Source organism: Moschus berezovskii, chromosome 3, assembly GCF_049115385.1.
Source record: "Moschus berezovskii isolate FMDL1 chromosome 3, NW_MosBer_1.0, whole genome shotgun sequence".
Lineage (NCBI taxonomy): Eukaryota > Metazoa > Chordata > Mammalia > Artiodactyla > Moschidae > Moschus > Moschus berezovskii.
The window spans coordinates 81,470,768-81,486,588 of NC_142462.1; the positions used below are offsets into that span (position 1 = coordinate 81,470,768).

General features: G+C 39.8%; 1 protein-coding gene across 5 annotated transcripts in view; it reads left to right on the forward strand.

Annotated features, from left to right (window-relative positions):
* Positions 1-15,821, forward strand: part of ADAM22 (ADAM metallopeptidase domain 22) — a 245,465-nt gene that overhangs the window by 139,847 nt on the left and 89,797 nt on the right. The window lies entirely within an intron of this gene.

Here is a 15,821-nt window from a genome sequence, read left to right on the forward strand (position 1 = left end):
CTGAGCTAAAATTTAACTTGGGAAAGTGAAAAAAGTGAAAGTGTTAGTCACTCAGTTGTGTCAGACTCTTTGCAACCTTGTGGACTGTAGCCCTCCAGGCTTCTCTGTCCATGGAATTCTCCAGGCAAAATTACTGGAGTGAGTTGCCATTCCCCTCTCCAGGGGATCTTCCTGACCCAGAGATGGAATGCAGGTCCCCTATATTGCAGGCTGATTCTTGACCATCTGAGTCCATCAGGGAAACCCAAAATATAACTTACTAGTTATCAATCTTTCTTTTTTGTAAGCATCTAAGTTTGATAAAAGCAGCTTCCTAAAAGTTCTGATTCATACATTTTTCATTGCCTATAAATATGTATATCTTTTTATACTATGACTCATAAATTATATGAAATTTTATAAATAATTTTTAAATTGTTTAAAAGTTTTACATGTAACATTTAAAAATTTTCCAAACACATCTTTCACTGTTGGTTTAATTTTTTAATGGTAAATGCAATATAAACTATAATGAAAGTTGGCATGGTTATTTAAAAGAAATAGAAAGTTGGTAATCTTTGATTAAAAAACAATAGACTGCAATTCATAGACCCAGGAAAAACCTTCAGTTCAGTTCAGTTCAGTCGCTCAGTCGTGTCCGACTCTTTGCGACCCCATGAATCACAGAAAAACCTTAGAGACCACCAAATTAAACTCTGTCCTTCATTTTATAGGAAAACACCCCAAAAATGGCAAATAACAATCATGTACTCATAGAAATATTGCTGGGAAATTTTTTTTTTCAGATTTAGTATCACTTTTTGACAGATCAGTTCAGTTCAGTTCAGTTGCTCAGTCGTGTCCGACTCTCCGCGACCCCATGAATCACAGCACGCCAGGCCTCCCTGTCCATCACCAACTCCTGGAGTACACTCAAACTCATGTCCACAGAGTCGGTGATGCCATCCAGCCATCTCATTCTCTGTCGTCCCCTTCTCCTCCAGCCCCTAACCTTTCCCAGCATCAGAGTCTTTTCCAGTGAGTCAACTCGTCGCATGAGGTGGCCAAAGTATTGCAGTTTCAGCTTTAGCATCAGTCCCTCCAATGAACATCCAGAATTGATCTCCTTTAGAATGGACTGGTTGGATCTCCTTGCAGTATAAGGGACTCTCAAGAGTCTTCTCCAACACTACAGTTCAAAAGCATCGATTCTTCGGCGATCAGCCTTCTTCACAGTCCAGCTCTCACATCCATACATGACCACGGGAAAAACCATTGCCTTGACTAGACAGACCTTGGTTGGCAAAGTAATGTCTCTGCTTTTTAATATACTATCAAGGTTGGTCATAACTTTCCTTCCAAGGAGCAAGCGTCTTTTAATTTCATGGCTGCAATCAGCATCTGCAGTGATTTTGGAGCCCAAAAAAACAAAGTCTGACACTGTTTCCACTGTTTTTCCATCTATTTCCCATGAAGTGATGGGACCAGATGCCATGATCTTTGTTTTCTGAATGTTGAGCTTCAAACCAACCTTTTCACTCTCCTCTTTCACTTTCATCAAGAGGCTTTTGAGTTCCTCTTCACTTTCTGCCATAAGGGTAGTGTCATCTGCATATCTGAGGTTATTGATATTTCTCCCAGCAATCTTGATTCCAGCTTGTGCTTCTTCCAGCCCAGCGTTCCTCATGATGTACTCTGCATATAAGTTAAATAAGCAAGGTGACAATATACAACCTTGACGTACACCTTTTCCTATTTGGAACCAATCTGTTGTTCCATGTCCAGTTCTAACTGTTGCTTCCTGACCTGCATACAGGTTTCTCAAGAGGCAGGTCAGGTGGTCTGGGATTCCCATCTCTTTCAGAATGTTTCACAGTTTTGACAGATACAATCCTTAAATATTAGTCTGCCTCCCCAAAGGACTTTGTTTGAGAAGTTTGTCCTTAGAAAACCAACCCTTTGTTTGTATCTTTAAATTAATCTTGGGCTAATTCAAAATCATCCATGGAGGAACAGAAATGACCATTGAATGCTAGTGTTGAGGTCTTGAACACAGTTTTTAAGGTTCAAGGTATAAGAGGAGAAAGAGATGCTGCAATGCAGCATTCCTTTGGCAGCTAGAAGTTTGCCCTCTTTATCCTTCCTTTTTTTTTTTTTAAAGAGCAAATGGGTGGGTGACAGAATGGAAGTGAAATTAAAGGAGGTAGTGGAAAAACAATGTCTTTTTTCTTTACCTTAAACCCTCATATAGTTACATATTATTAGATTAAAAAAAAGGAAGGGAAGAAAGAAACAAAAATGTTATTCTTTTCAGATGGAACAAAAATCTTTTTCTTCCTTCATTTTAGGGATATGCTGTCATTTTTTTAGAACTGCCTTCTAGACGATTATATTTCTTCCCCAATGATATTCAAACATCAGCTATAGAATAAGGTTTTACGTAACACGCATGTCTTATGCTAAAGAATTCATATAGAGCAATATATTTAAGCATCTATTATTTGTTAAAATACAATAATGCAGTAGTTTCCTGGAAAGAGTTATAATTTCATGAGTGTGTAATTATTTAGTCACTGTATGTGCTTCGCATTGATTTTCCATTCTCTCAATTTAGAACTGCATCCCAGAGAACCTGCCAAGTACCCTCTCTGCTTTACTGTAATTTGCTGCTGAGGAGCATTTTGTGGGAACCTAGAATGTTTTCGGAGAAGGCACTGGCAACCCACTCCAGTACTCTTGCCTGGAAAATCCCATGGACGGAGCAGCTTGGTAGGCTGCAGTCCATGGGGTTGCTGATGATTGAATGACTTCACTTTCTCTTTTCACTTTCATGCATTGGAGAAGGAAATGGCAACCCACTCCAGTGTTCTTGCCAGGAGAATCCCAGGGACGGGGGAGCCTGGTAGGCTACTGTCTATGGGGTTGCATAGAGTCGGACACGACTGACGCAACTTAGCAGCAGCAGCAGAAGAAGAATGTTTTCATAGTCTGCTCAGACATTGTTATATCATTGTGTATATAAATGATTACCTGACAGCTGAAAAATAATTTCTCTTGCCTATTCTCTGGTTAAAAATAAGCAATTTGGAAGCTCTGTTTGACTTAATAAAAAGAACTGAAGGTCAGGTTTACTGTGCTGTGCTTAGTCACTCGGTCATGTCTGACTCTTTGTGATCCCACCAGGCTCCTCTGTCCATGGAGTTTCTCCAGGCAAGAATACTGGAGTGGGTTTTCCATGTCCTCCTCCAGGGCATCTCCCCAACCCAGGGATTGAACCAAGGTCTCCTGCATCATAGGCGGATTCTTTACCAGCTGAATTACCAGGTTTACTGTATATTTGTGTAAAAAGGTGATGAGTATTGTTCAATGAAGCTATGGGAAAGTAGAACGTCTGGCTAGAGGTAATTAAGATATGGGTTCTTTTTAGATGAAGGCTGTTGTAGACACTTGCATTATATTTCACTGAGCCAAGCTTCGTAGAAGCAACATCTCTGGATCATGAATAAAAAAATTCACCTGGTTACTTGAAAAGAGATGAGAATTTGTACCGTGCTGAATAATTTCCCCACAAAAGTCATATCCCCTGGTACCTGTGAATGTAATCTTTTTTGCAAACAGGGTCTTTTCAGATGTGATCACGTTAAGAGGAGAACCCTAATTCATGTCTCGTATCTATATAAGAGGGAAGTTTAGACATAGAGACGCAGGAAGAATGCCATGTGAAGATGGTGGCAGAGACTCGAGGATGCAGCTCCAAGTCCAGGAACACTGGGAACTTTGTTGGCAACCACTGGAATTTAGGAAGAAGTAAGGAAGGATTTTTCTCTAGAGAGTATGGCTTTGCCAATACCTTGATTTCAGATTCTCATCTGCAGTTCTGTGAGAGAATAAAGTGTTTTTGTTTTAAGCCACCCAGGTTTTGCTAATTTGTTATGGAAGTCTTAATGTAAAAACAATTGGAGTATGTTCTGTAAGTGCCTGAGCCTACATATGAGAGGAGAGGGAGTAAGTCTTTAACCTTGAAAAATAGATTGCATCTCAAAAGACTTTAACAATTGTTTAGGTAGGATACTTGGGAGCTTTAACTCCTGGAAACCTATCCCTGTTTTCATGTTTTGTTTTCAACAGCTAACATTACCCAAGGGAAAACAGTATAAGGAAAGATTCCTGAACAACAATAAAATAGATTTTAAATTCGCTGGGTCTGTAATTTTTTTTTTTAACTCAAGAACTCTATGGTCCCTATTTTCTGTGGTGTTCACCATTTTCCAATAAGAAGCTCTTTTCTTTATCACTTTCGTTTAACATATCCAGTGACTTTTGATTTCTCTCTTTTCTCCTTTCTTGTGGAAACTTTTGCTGCAGTATTTAAGAATGTTTGCTGCAACAAAATTCTTATGTATCTTTCCTCTTCAGCAGGAACCATGCATGTTTTTTTAGACACTTTATTTTTAACTGAAGGATAATTGCTTTACAATATTGTGTTGATTTCTGCCATACATCAACATGAATCAGCCATAGGTACATGCATCTTTTAAATAAAATTATTCTCTTTTCTGTTAGCTAGATTTGTCTCCTTTTAGTTTTTAAAATGTTTTTTGGTTGGTGCTTAATCTGCAAGATCGGTGCTTATCAATGAGTATTAAAGCAGTGCAGAGATTTTTTAAGGATCATTTAGCTTTAGATGTTGGAATAAGCTGATAATTTGGATACAGCTCCAACACTTGTACCCTGGAATGGGATGGCAAACACAAATGTCCAAAGATACTAGCCAGTGGCATAAATGAGAGACAGGCTAGTTATAATAAGATGGACAATGTGTGTTTTATTCGTTTGGAGCTAATTTGTATCCTATGGGAAAACGGGAATGTGGGAATGGAGGCTCCTTGTTAACAAAACTCCTAATTTTCAGGGGAAAATGGAAATCCAAGTTTCAACAACTTTGGGGGTCTGAGATTTTATCCTACTTACAAATCAACAAGTTAGGCTGTTGCAGTTTCATCTATGCTGGCAGAAAACAAGAGATCCTGGGTCAGAGACAAATAACTTTATTACTCATGTCAATAGAAGTAGCCAGAACATCAACATTTTCTTATACTTGTATCTTGAGCCTTGATCCCTGGAGGGTGACAGAGGAAAAGGACCAGGTGACACCTGCACACACAGTGTATTGTGTTACTAGAGAAATTCTGAATTAAAAAAACCTGAATCTTTTATCATAGGAAGTAAACATGCTTGCTCTTTGCTCTAGAGGGAGACATCTCTCTCTCTTCAAAGGCTTTCCACTATGCAAACATCCTTGAAAGGATTGTCCAGGACAATCTCGGGCAACGAGGAGTCCTAGATTATTATTAATATTATAGCAAAGTGTATGAGTAACCTTTCAAAAATTATTTCCATGGATTATATTAAAAATTGTGTTTTAGTTAGTCATTTAAATTAACCCTGTTTGTATAAGGGTGTTCCCCTGGAGAAGGGATAAGCTACCCACTCAAGTATTCTTGGGCTTTCCTGGTGGCTCAGACAGTAAACAATCTGCCTACAATGTAGGAGACATGGGTTTGATCCCTAGGTTGGGAAGATCCCTTGGAAGAAGGCATGGAAACCCACTCCTTTATTTTTGCCTGGAGAATCCCCATGGACAGAGGAGCCTGGCGGGCTACTGTCCATGGGGTTGCTGAGAGTCGGACATGACTGAGTGACTAAGCCCAGCACAGAACATATAAGGGTAGTTTAAAAAAAGGTATTTTGAAATCTGCAGTGAGAGTAGAGTAGAGTCTAGGAAGTATTCATTCATACTCTTGATCCTGGGCTTCTATTTCCCAGGTGGCTCAGTGGTAAAGAATCCACCCCACCTGACAAAGCAGAAGACCCAAAAGATGCACGTTCAGTCCCTGAGTTGGGAAGATCTCCTGGAGTAGGAAATGGCAACCCACTCCAGTATTCTTGCCTGGAAAACTCCATGGACAGAGGAGCCTGGTGAGCTACAGTCCATAGGGCTGAAGAGTCAGACATGACTGAGTACACACACACATACCACAAAACAAATTTTAGATCAGTATAGGGTGGCCAATCTTTATATTTTGCCATATATGGCAACAGTGCCTTCAGAATACCTAAATCATATTTACCATTGATACCAGTTCAAAAAGAATGCATATAACAACTAATGCAATATGGTAACCTGGTCTGGATCCTTAAACAGAGAAAATTAATGGAAACACTAGTGAAATATAAATGTTCAGAACCTCACAATCAGTAACATACCATGTCATTCTTTTAGTTTTTGACAAATGTTTCAGGTGATGTAAGGTGATAACGATAGGAGATATCAAGTGATAGATATACAAGAACTTTCTGTACCATCTTTGGAACTTTTCTGTGAATCTAAAATTATTTCAAAATAAAAAGGCTATTAAAATTAAAAATGGATAATCTTTATAATCAAAGAGAAGACAAGAATAAATCTCAGAACTAAGGACAGTCATATGAAAATTACTTTTAACTTTATGAAAAATTGACTGAATTGCCCTTTTTTTCTTGTTTTGGCATGAACTGGTAAAGATTTTGGCATGCCATAGTGTAGATCCATGGATTATCAACCGTGTGTTAGCGTTATTTAATTTTAATTTACTGTAAAATGAGATGAGATTGTTTTTCTCTCTGTTTCCCTTAGGGAGCCTGTGGAATCAGATATCATTACACTTTGTAACTGAACAGATGTTTAACCTATGTCCCTTTTATGAATCAAGTCTGAGTCTGTATAATCCCAGGTTATACATTTTAATCAGGATAAGTTACTGGATCCTCTCCAAAGTAAAATTTAGCTTTTCTAGGAATTTCCTTGATCCTAATGACCCTAGGGAGACTCGGATTTTCCTGACTTTAAAATGTCATTTCTCACTATTGAGAGGGAGAGGCAAGGTTGAGGGGAGGGCAGATTCATCATGTGAATGCCAGTCAGGGGGAAATTGGGAAGAGGCTATTGTAAACAAGCACCTGGTTAAACAGGTTCCAGCCTTGCAGCCACAAACAAAAGTCTGGTCAGTACACATGCCTGGGAGAAATTGAGGGTGCAGTTGAGTTCAGGGGCAGGTCTTCAGTTCCTGCAAAGGGGAATAGGCTAGAGCATAGCTTCTCAGCCTAAAGGCAGTATGTTGGAGTCATCTGGGCAGTTAAAAAAAAAAGTGCTCAGGTTTCTTCCCTAGAGGTCCTGATATAAATGGCATGGAGTAAGGTTTGATCTTTTATAAAAAGCTTCCTTTGTGCCAGTAATGTGACACTAATGTGAGCCCAGGGTGGTGAACTTCTAGTGTGAGCAAGGATCTCACTTATGCAGGAGGGTGTCTGATCTGCAAGGCAGAAGTCGGTCCTGGACCCGGTGCCCACCAAGGGGGAGAGAGAACTGTGACGCAGGGAGGACAGCAGGATCACAAGGGTTACAGGCTGGTGTTTCGGTCTGGAAGTATCCACACTAATCTGTCCCTTTTAGAGTGACTAAACTCATACTGCTTTGCCTTTGCCTTTCACGGATACTGCACTGAATGACCTGCATCCTGGAAGACCCCTTAGTTCCAGGCTAATGGGACGTTGATTGCTCTGTGCCTTTTAGTCCTGGTCAAAGCATCCTGTATGATACCATCTTACCAGCACCTACAAAAAGTAGCTTTGCTCTTCCTGTCTGTACATGGTAAAATTCTCACATATTCTTGTTTCTCCTTCCTACCTCCATTTTGTTTCTGATAAAACCAGCTGTTTGGGGATAGCAAGAGAAGAAATAGAGAAGAGCTATGGCTGTTTATATTCTTAATGCTTCAGTTATAATAGAATCTGCTCAGGAACTAGTGGAAGATTTCAGAGAGCTCAATAAATGAGGAGTTTAAATGCAGAGGCAGATGTAATAAAAAGCAGTTGTTTTCAAATTTTAGAGTGTGTGGAAGTCACCTGAAAGCTTCTGTTGCCTCCAGTTGAGTATGTCTGGGGAGAGGCTTGACAGTCTGCATTTCTAACAAGCTGATGCTTTGGGACTGGACACGACTCTTTAAGAACCACCAACATAAGGAGACTTGACTGCATCAGACATACATGGGTGAGAAGGCTCACTTTCGATCTACGTTTTCTCACATTCAGCAGTCATCATGAAATAGTACGTTTATCACCAAGCAGAAGGCCCAGGATATGGCTGACACTTTCATTCTTCAGATGATGATTTGAAACATCTCAGTTTTTCTTCTATCTTCTACCTGGGGATGCTATCTTCTACCACTTGACCTGCCTCTTGAGAAACCTATATGCAGGTTAGGAAGCAACAGTTAGTACTGGACATGGAATAACAGACTGGTTCCAAACAGGAAATGGAGTACGTCAAGGCTGTATATTGTCACCCTGCTTATGTAACTTATATGCAGAGTACATCATGAGAAATGCTGGGCGGGATGTAGCACAAACCGGAATCAAGATTGCTGGGACAAATATCAATAACCTCAGATATGCAGATGACACCACCCTTATGGCAGAAAGCGAAGAACTAAAGAGTCCCTTGATGAAAGTGAAAGAGGCGTGAAAAAGTTGGCTTAAAACTCAACATTCAGAAGACTGAGATCATGGCATTTAGTCCCATCACTTCATGGCAAAAAGATGGGGAAACAGTGGCTGGTTGGATGTCCTTGCAGTCCAAGGGACTCTCAAGAGTCTTCTCCAACACTACAGTTCAAAAGCATCAATTCTTTGGCACTCAGCTTTCTTTATAGTCCAACTCTCACATTCATACATGACTACTGGAAAAACCATAGCTTTGACTAGATGGACCTTTGTCAGCAAAGTAATGTCTCTGCTTTTAAATATGCTGTCTAGGTTGGTCATAGCTTTTCTTCCAAGGAGCAAATGTGTTGTCGCTCAGTCGTGTCCGACCCTTTTTGACCCCATGGACTGTAGCCGACCAGGCTCCTCCGTCCAAGGAGCAAGAGTCTTTTAATTTCAATGACTGCACTCACCATTTGCAGTGATTTTGGAGCCCAAGAAAGTAAAGTCTGTCACTGTTTCTTTGTTTCCCCATCTATTTGCCATGAAGTGATGGGACGGGTATCTTTATCTTTGTTGTTTGAATATTGAGTTTTAAGCCAACATTTTCACTCCCCTTTTTCACTTTCATCAAGAGGCTCTTTAGTTCTTTTTCCCTTTCTGCCATAAGGGTGTCATCAACTGCGTATCTGAGGTTATTGATATTTCTCCTGGCAATCTTGATACCAGCTTGTGCTTCATGCAGTACATCAGGGCTGCATATTGTCACTCTGTTTATGTAACTTATATGCAGAGTACATTATGTGAAATGCTAGGCTGGATGAAGCACAAGAAAGTTTCATTTTATGAGGAGGAGGGAATCTAAGACTTTTGGAAAAGGTGATCCTAGTCCATCTTAGAGCTGATAAAGGTGTAATTTCCTATGAGGATCTGGATTGAGAGCAAATGACCATGGCCTTGTGGCTGTATTGGAATTAGTTTTCCTTACTGAGTTTTCGTAGTTTTATAACCCAGGCTAAGTAATTTTCATTCATTATCGTCTCATCCTATTTATAGTAAATTCTACTTTTCTTTTGAGATCTTTCTGTCTGCTTAATAAAAATGTGGTTTGTCTTTGAATTTTTCAAATAAATGATTATTTTGACTTCCCTAGAATTAAATTTGCCATAAGCTTTTATCCCCCTAGGAAATAAAAACCAATATGACATGTGAACTAATATGTAGTTCATTTTTATAGAGGTAGATATTTTTTTAGCTACAACTATCTAATTATTTAAAAATAAACATCTGTACTGTTATGACTGTGTTATTAAATCAAGTAGTATGAGGAAAGTTTCAAGGACAATGGATTGCTGGAACAAAAGAGATAGTAAGGAATAAAACCATGACTGGCAGTTGAATAAAGAGCTGAAGTCTATTGAGATGTGCTGGCTTTTTTCTTTTCTTACAACATCTGTCTTTGGTTATTATTTATAAAAGATCTACTTCCATAAAGCATCTGTTTCCTCAAAAAAGTCATATGAAGATATGGAGAACCTTTATTATTGGTAAGAGTTGAGTAAGTTGGCTTAAGTGTTAGTCTCTATTGAAATATATAATTTTTTAATAAACTGCATTTTATTATCTTAAAATGCAAAGCAATTTTTAAAACAAATATGTATAAAGGAATACAATTATATTTCTCCTTTAAAATATCCACTAAAATTTTAAATGCACATATTCTTTGACCTTCCAGGCCACATCTGGTAGTCTAGCCTACATACATACTGACAGAAGTGCACCAAAAAATATATGAAAGGATGTTTGTTGCAGGAACCTAACCATCCAATTGTACAGGTTTGTTTAAATGGTTCATGCCTGTGATGGAATATTCTGCCATCACTGAAAGAATGAGGTTGATGTCAAGGTTACCTTAAGAAAAAAAAAATCAAGTGGCAGAACAGTGTGGGTAGTGTAAACTATATGTGAACTGAAGGAATATATGTTTATTTATGTATATGAACAGTTCCTTAAATATGCATAGATAATTCCTGATGTGGTACACAAAATCTGTGGTACACAAAAAAAGGTAAAAGTATTTATCTTTTAGGTGGCAATTGCAGCCTGGACAGTGTATAGGAAGGGGATATTTTTATTCTTTGTCATGTACTCCTGAATTCTTAGGATTTCTGCCGTAAGTATTTATTATTTTAAAAACAATGTATAAAAATACTTATTTAAAAGCAAAAACTATTAAATTTATTTATTTTAATAATTTAACAATAGATTTATATAAATTACAGGAGCCTTTAAATATTAAGGCCTTATTCTGGACTAAGAAATATTTCCAGGCATATTAAAGGAAAAAGAAATCTATTTTAGTTCTAAGTTGAAATAATTATTGATTTATGGCAAATAATTCCTGAAAAAAATTGCAACACAAAAATTAATTTCCACCATTATTTGGAAAATTACAGATAATGCTGGTTGGGAGCCTCAAGATTTGAATGATAATAGTCTAAATGGAGGAGAGCCCCCCTGGTGTTTATGCTTTTCTTGAAGTGTCATGAAAATATTTGATAATGATTCAACCATATTGAGCTCTTCACTTAATTTTTAGGTTTTTGTGCAGATGGATCATGATCAGATGCTGTTTTTGGATTGACTCCTATTTTTCAGAACCAGAAAATTAGTGAAAGATTTTTTTTCTATTATCTACTCATCTTTTTAGCCCCAGTATAATGAAGGTTTGTTTCAAAACATAAATTCTTTGTCTTTTTTGATGATTTATATAGCATGTTTCCAAAGTTGGCATTTTAAAGAAAACTAGTAATTTATAAAACATGTTTTATATGCCTTTAACTCTGATATATTTTCTCCGCATACAATGACATGTCAACTTCCATTGTTCCCTCATCTGATAATTTTGTGATTACCATTTATCTTTGTTTCTACTGTCTTTCTAGCTACTTTTCATTGTGAGTGTTAGACCTCTGTGAGAGAAGATCTCATTGGTTTGTTTAGTCAGTATCCAATTTAAAGAAATACTTTTAGATAGAATTCTCTTTCTGGGTCACCCCATGGACTGTTGGTCTTTGTGTCTGGCTAATTGCAACAGTTAGAACTGTACATGGAACAACAGACGGGTTCCAAATAGGAAAAGGTGTACGTCAAGGTTGTATATGGTCACCTTGCTTATTTAACTTATATGCAGAGTACATCATGAGGAACGCTGGGCTGGAAGAAGCACAAGTTGGAATCAAGATTGCTGGGAGAAATATCAATAACCTCAGATATGCAGATGACACTACCCTTATGGAAGAAAGTGAAGAGGAACTCAAAAGCCTCTTGATGAAAGTGAAAGAGGAGAGTGAAAAGGTTGGCTTGAAGCTCAACATTCAGAAAACAAAGATCATGGCATCTGGTCCCATCACTTCATGGGAAATAGATGGAAAAACAGTGGAAACAGTGTCAGACTTTATTTTTTTGGGCTCCAAAATCACTGCAGATGCTGATTGCAGCCATGAAATTAAAAGACGCTTGCTCCTTGGAAGGAAAGTTATGACCAACCTTGATAGTATGTTAAAAAGCAGAGACATTACTTTGCCAACCAAGGTCCGTCTAGTCAAGGCTATGGTTTTTCCAGTGGTCATGTATGGATGTGAGAGCTGGACTGTGAAGAAAGCTGAGTGCCGAAGAATTGATGCTTTTGAACTGTGGTGTTGGAGAAGACTCTTGAGAGTCCCTTATACTGCAAGGAGATCCAACCAGTCCATTCTAAAGGAGATCAATCCTGGGTGTTCATTGGAAGGACTGATGCTAAAGCTGAAACTGCAATACTTTGTCCACCTCATGCGGCGAGTTGACTCACTGGAAAAGACTCTGATGCTGGGAAAGGTTGGGGGCGGGAGGAGAAGGGGACGACGGAGAATGAGATGGCTGGATGGCATCACCGACTCTGTGGACATGAGTTTGAGTGAACTCCGGGAGTTGGTGATGGACAGGGAGGCCTGGCGTGCTGTGATTCATGGGGTTGCGGAGAGTCGGACACGACTGAGCGACTGAACTGAACTGAACTCAACTGAATCAAATGCTTGGCTTCCCAGGTGATGCAGTGGTAAAGAATACCCCTGCCAATGCAGGAGATGCAGGGTCAATCCCTGGGTCAGGAAGGTTCCCCTGGAGGAGGAAATGGCAACCCACTCCAGTATTCTTGCCTGGAAAATTCCATGAACAGAGGAGCCTGGCAGGCTACAAAGAGTTGCAAAGAGTATGACATGACTGAGCACACTCATACAATCAAATGCTAAAGTTTCGATTTCTAGGCCCAATCAGATGTGTCCAGGAAATCAAGGTCATTTGAAGCATAATAACCTCTCCTCCACTAATCTTGTGGATAGTTCACCAGTCCAAAAGCCCAACAGAGTGAATTTAAAATTCTGTTAAATTTACTCCCCCACTGCTACTCCAAAAATTAGAAAAGAATAAACAACAAAAACACAAGGCAAATAAGCAAAACAAAAGCAGCCTAGGAAAAGCTTAGATTTGTACTGCACAGCTCAGAGCTTCTAGGTCCAACTCATAAGTAGTATATGGGAAAGGACATAGATGTTACATTCACACAAAATTTGCACCCCGACTTGGCAACTTCCCAGGCAGACAACCTTGACTCTCAGAGACTGTGACCTCCTATGTGAAATAGAAGTGACACTATTTCTTTGTAGAAGTAATGTGAGGATAGGGAGATTGTGTCTGTAAAATGAGTAGGACAATAAGTGACACACAGTAATTATAATATAGAAAACATTTATTGAGTGTTGCTGCTGCTGCTAAGTCACTTCAGTCGTGTCTGACTCTGTGTGACACCATAGACGGCAGCCCACCAGGCTCCCCTGTCCCTGGGATTCTCCAGGCAAGAACACTGGAGTGGGTTGCCATTTCCTTCTCCAATGTGTGAAAGTGAAAAGTGAAAGTGAAGTCACTCAGTCATGTCTGACTCGTAGCGACCCCATGGACTTCAGCCTACCAGGCTCCTCCATCCATGGGATTTTCTAGGCAAGAGTACTGGAGTGGCTTGCCATTGCCTTCTCCGTTATTGAGTGTTACGAAGTGCCAAACATTATCTTAAGCCCTTAATGCATGTTAGCTCTTTATTCCTCTGAACAATCTTATGTGATTGTTACACAGGGAGGCTCTGTGATTTGCTTGAGATTGTATGACTAGTAAGTGAAGGAATTGATAGCTCGAGCTGTTAACATCTAAACTAACCCTCTCCTGGAAGTCACAGACTGACTTTGTTTCTGCCCATAAGTCTATGGCCTTCTGGGTTCCATCTGCTGTCAGAACCACACCTGAAGTACTTCCCTATCTTATCCTCCATCCAGTCCAACCCCAGTCCTCAGTTCATGATGCTCAGTGACTCCATGGGAATTTGGAGGTGTCAGGGCTCACACTGTGTGCCTTGCTGCCTGCTCTCTGTCCCTCAGCAAAGCTGAACTTCACCCTATTCTTGGGATTATCTCTTGAGGAGAAACAGGCTGCCTTCCCCAGAATTCCAGTGAAGATAATATCTTCACCTTTGTTCCATTACTGTGTCTTCCTGTTCTCTCCTCTGCACTTGTCAAGCACTGTGTATTTTAAGTAGGGTTAGGAAGGACTGATGCTAAAGCTGAAACTCCAATACTTTGGCCACCTCATGCGACGAGTTGACTCACTGGAAAAGACTCTGATGCTGGGAGGGATTGAGGGCGGGAAGAAACGGGGATGACAGAGAATGAGATGGCTGGATGGCATCACCGATTCGATGGAAATGAGTTTGAGTGAACTCCGGGAGTTGGTGATGGACAGGGAGGCCTGGCGTGCTGTGATTCATGGGGTCGCAAAGAGTCGGACACAACTGAGTGACTGAACTGAACTGAACTGAAGTCCTTAAGACCGACTGTGAAATAGTTAATATTTGCCCCTTTAAACCACCCATTCTTTAGTCCTTATGTCACAATTGCACATCTCAGTGAGCCAGTTGAACTAGAAGCTTTCAGCTTCTGAGGAAATGAGAAATTAGTGGGGGAATGAGAAAGGTCATTTAGACCTGTGCTTCTCAAACTTTATTGTGCATATGATCACCTAGTGCTCCACTGTGTCCTCAGTCACTCAGCTGTGTCCGACTTTTGGCAACTCCCTGGACTGTAGCCCGCCAGGCTCCTCTGTCCATGGGATTCTTCAGGCAAGAATACTGAAGTGGGTTGCCATTGCCTTCTCCAGGGGATCTTCCTGATCCAGGGGTTGAACCCACATCTCTTGCATCTCCTGTATTGGCAGGTGGATTCTTTACTATTGTGCACTTTGTTAAAATGCCAATTCAGATCCATTGAGGTGGGGCCTGGGATTCTGCATTTCTGACATGCTTCTGCTGATGCCAGTGCTGCTGCTGTTTTCTAGACCACACTCTTGAGTAGCCAGCATCTAAAGACTAGGGTACCACCTTGAGATGTCAGGAATATTTAATCCAAAGAAATGAGTCTCTTGGTGAAATTTAGTTAATGTGACTTGCTGGTAGAAGAAAATTCTCAATTTGAGACCCTGCGCTGGACTACCTACCAGTAAAGCCATTCCTGGTTGGAGAAAAGAATATTATAAAGTTGTCAATTTTTGATATAAACAGTATGAAAGACGGCATCTTTCTCTGTTAATTTAGTAACTCTCAGAGGATTTGTATTCATTTTGCTTAATTTTGAGAAAATCATCATTTTGCTGCTACTCAGTATTGAGTGAGCTTTCCAGGTGGCACTGGAGGTAAAGAACCTGCCTCTCAATGCAAGAAGCATAAGAGACATGGGTTCAATCCCTGGGTCTGGAAGATCCCTTGGAGGAGGGCATGGCAACCCACACCAGTGTTCTTGCCTGGAGAATCCCATGGACAGAGGAGCCTGGCAAGCTACAAGTCCATAAGGTTGCAAAGAGTCAGACACGATTGAAGTGACTTAACACGCATACATGCAAGGTTGAGTTCCTCAGGGGAACTCAATAGGGAAATAGCTCACTGAAGTTTTCCTGGTGCTGGGGGTCATATATGCATTTCAATATATGTTTCTTTGTTCCATCTATCATCACCTACATAAAAGGAAATTTAAGTCAACTTTTATTTCCTTATCTTTTGATTTGGAGTCAGCTCACTGGGAGTGCTTATGAATAATTCTGTTAGAAATGGTTTGATAATACTAATCTGGATAATGAAACTTTGTACAGAGCTTTGCACATGAAGGTGCAGTGTGGGCAGAAGACCGTGAAATGACGTAGCTGACTCTCTTTGTGAGGGCAAAGGCTTATATTCTCTATTTCTGCTT